Below are 3715 nucleotides of genomic sequence, written 5' to 3' on the forward strand. Positions count from 1 at the left end.
CATGCAGACTTCTCCTGTGGGCACAAGACAATCTCTGCTCCATACGGGCAATACACCTGCTGGGTGTGTCCAATACAGTGGCGGACATTCTCTCCAGGGGAAGTCCGGACAACTCAGAGTGGAGACTGAATCCTCAGGTGGTGGAGCAGATCTGGAGGAAGCTGGGACAAGCTCGAGTCGACCTCTTTGCCACGCAGGCGACAACCCACTGTCCTCTGTGGTTCTCCCTGGAGACGGGAGGCCGGGCCCCTGGGTCTAGACGCCTTTGCTCACCCATGGCAGCAGGAACTGTTTTATGCCTTCCCCCTACTGCCACTTCTTGTGTCATGCCCCATATCGACAATCCTATGCGTCCTGCAACAGCTGCTTGAAGAAGGGAAATCTGCATCCATGCTGAAAGTTTGTCTGGCTGCCATCTCGGCATGTCATGACAAAATTGACAATGTCTCCCCAGGAGCGCATTTCCTGGCGATCCAGTTTCTGACACCACCGATAAAGGACACAATTCCAGCCTGGGACTTAGAATTAGTGCTGAAAGGACTGAGCGGTGCTCCCTTTGAGCCCATTTCCACAACGGAGCTCCGCTTCCTCTCGCTCAAGGTAGCTTTTCTTGTAGCGATAACGTCAGCAAGGAGAATTAGTGAAATTCATGCCTTCTCTGTGGATAAAGCCTGTCTGATTTTCTCGGGAGGCAATGACAGAGTCACTCTCAGGATGAACCCGGCCTTCCTGCCCAAGGTTGTGTCGGCTTTTCACATAAACCAACCTGTGGTCCTGGAATCTTTCCATCCCCCTCCACACGAATCAGATGAGGACCGCAGACTACACACACTCTGCCCTGTCCGGGCTTTGAGGTGCTATATGTGGAGGAGTGCGCAGTCGCAAATCCGACCAGCTGTTTTTTCTGCTACGGTTCCACCACCAGAGGGTGGGTGGTTTCAAAACAGCGACTGGTGCACTCTGTGGCGGACGCGATCCAGCTCACCTATGAGACTGCTAATGTTCCCATGCCTGAACACATCTCAAGCACACTCAACAAGGGGACAAGCCATGTCGTGGGCTCTTTTTCATGGTGCCACACTGCAAGAACTGTGTAATGCTGCAACCTGGTCCTTCACAAGGTTCTACCGCCTCATCGTGGTGGACCGGCTATGCTCAGGCTTGGGCACCCAGGTACTTCAAACTGCTAGCCCTCAGGCACCGTGAGGCTCTGCTATCCTTGTCATTATGGGTTTAGACTTAGTCAGGTGTCAGGTCTCATGACAGCTCTGGTATAGTCTTCCCATTAAGTAATGGCTGTCTTTCGATTTGAAAGGGAACGATAGGATATTATCATAACCCCGGTTCCCTGAAAAAGAAAGGGTGTTTGACCCCCTTTTGCCTTCAGAACTGCCTTAATTCTACGTGGCATTGATTCAACAAGGTGCTGAAAGCATTCTTTAGAAATGTTGGCCTATATTGATAGGATAGCATCTTGCAGTTGATGGAGATTTGTGGGATGCACATCCAGGGCACGAAGCTCCCGTTCCACCACACCCCAAAGATGCTCTATTGGGTTGAGATCTGGTGACTGTGGGGGCCAGTTTAGTACAGTGAACTCATTGTCATGTTCAAGAAACCAATTTGAAATGATTCGACCTTTGTGACATGGTGCATTATCCTGCTGGAAGTAGCCATCAGAGGATGGGTACATGGTGGTCATAAAGGGATGGACATGGTCAGAAACAATGCTCAGGTAGGCCGTGGCATTTAAACGATGCCCAGTTGGCACTAAGGGGCCTAAAGTGTGCCAAGAAAACATCCCCCACACCATTACACCACCACCACCAGCCTGCACAGTGGTAACAAGGCATGATGGATCCATGTTCTCATTCTGTTTACGCCAAATTCTGACTCTACCATCTGAATGTCTCAACAGAAATCAAGACTCATCAGACCAGGCAACATTTTTCCAGTCTTCAACTGTCCAATTTTGGTGAGCTTGTGCAAATTGTAGCCTCTTTTTCCTATTTGTAGTGGAGATGAGTGGTACCCGGTGGGGTCTTCTGCTGTTGTAGCCCATCCGCCTCAAGGTTGTACGTGTTGTGGCTTCACAAATGCTTTGCGGCATACCTCGGTTGTAACGAGTGGTTATTTCAGTCAAAGTTGCTCTTCTATCAGCTTGAATCAGTCGGCCCATTCTCCTCTGACCTCTAGCATCAACAAGGCATTTTCGCCCACAGGACTGCCGCATACTGGATGTTTTTCCCTTTTCACACCATTCTTTGTAAACCCTAGAACTGGTTGTGTGTGAAAATCCCAGTAACTGAGCAGATTGTGAAATACTCAGACCGGCCCGTCTGGCACCAACAACCATGCCACGCTCAAAATTGCTTAAATCACCTTTCTTTCCCATTCAGACATTCAGTTTGGAGTTCAGGAGATTGTCTTGACCAGGACCACACCCCTAAATGCACTGAAGCAACTGCCATGTGATTGGTTGGTTAGATAATTGCATTAATGAGAAATTGAACAGGTGTTCCTAATAATCCTTTAGGTGAGTGTATGTGTAACTGTAAAGTTCTTCGTGATGGGTTAGAGAACCCAGGTTAGCAGGAGGTCAAGGGCCGGTGAACAGTACAGTGTAAGCAAAGACACGAAATCAAGGTCGTGAAACAGGCGTGGGGTCGTGGGATCAGGCAAACAACACCAACTAGGTAATCCAAAGAGCAATGGTCAAAGAGAAGTTAAGAATGGTCAAAACAAAGAGAGATCTAAAGGGATAAATGCTCAGAAATGCAAACTCCTAGAGAAGGCAAGACTTCACAGAGAACAAAGGCTGACAAATGGGGTTTACATACAGGAAGCAGGTGAAGCAAGGAAACAAGGAACATGTGTGCTAATGGATTAGGGAACAAGGGGCAATAATTCAATAATGAGGTGAAGAGGAATGAAAAAGACAGGGGAGACATAACATTGGGGAAACTGATACCTCTGGTGGTGAAATTTAGACATGACAGGAACCCCCCTCATTTGTTGATACTATACCATAAAAGGCAAGTGAACATATCAGATTTGACCTCTTTTATGCTTAAAGACTGGTTGCTGAATGAACTATTGTGTAAAGGAGTTTTACACATGTGCAGAGGAGGTTCACATTCATTGCAGTAATTTGTAGTAGATGTGACCAAATGTAGACAAGAAGACAAATAAAACATGGTTGGGGTTGACCATGTCATACTGTGTCTCATATTGTTTATTATGCCATTGTGAAATGGCTGATGGAAATACATTTTCATTAGATGACAAATGATACTGACTTGATGGACTTATTTTATTTTGTGATATGCATTTGCTGTTTTGAGTGTCGGAGTGCATTTTGCAAATGAAACGTCATTCCGGCCAACGTGTTTCAGTTTGGGCTTCCGTGTTCATTGTTTTGAAAAAGTCAGTTCTGTTTGGACAAATGGGCTCAAGCAAAACTGTATTAAGATACTAACACACAGCTGAAAGTGAAGACAACTTGCAACAAAAATAATAATTGTACATTATTATTTTTTGTCATCGTATACATTAATTATTGTTATTACGTAGTAGTAGTGGTAGTCGTAGTAGTAGAATTCGTTTTAAAATGCCGTTTGCACACATTTCCCAGTTTGAAATGTGTTCCGGTTGGCTACAGCGACCGCTAGAGGGCGGTCATGCAGTGGAGAATGAGGGCTACCTGCAGGTGTTC

This window comes from Amia ocellicauda, chromosome 7 (genome assembly GCF_036373705.1).
Source record: "Amia ocellicauda isolate fAmiCal2 chromosome 7, fAmiCal2.hap1, whole genome shotgun sequence".
Classification (NCBI taxonomy): domain Eukaryota; kingdom Metazoa; phylum Chordata; class Actinopteri; order Amiiformes; family Amiidae; genus Amia; species Amia ocellicauda.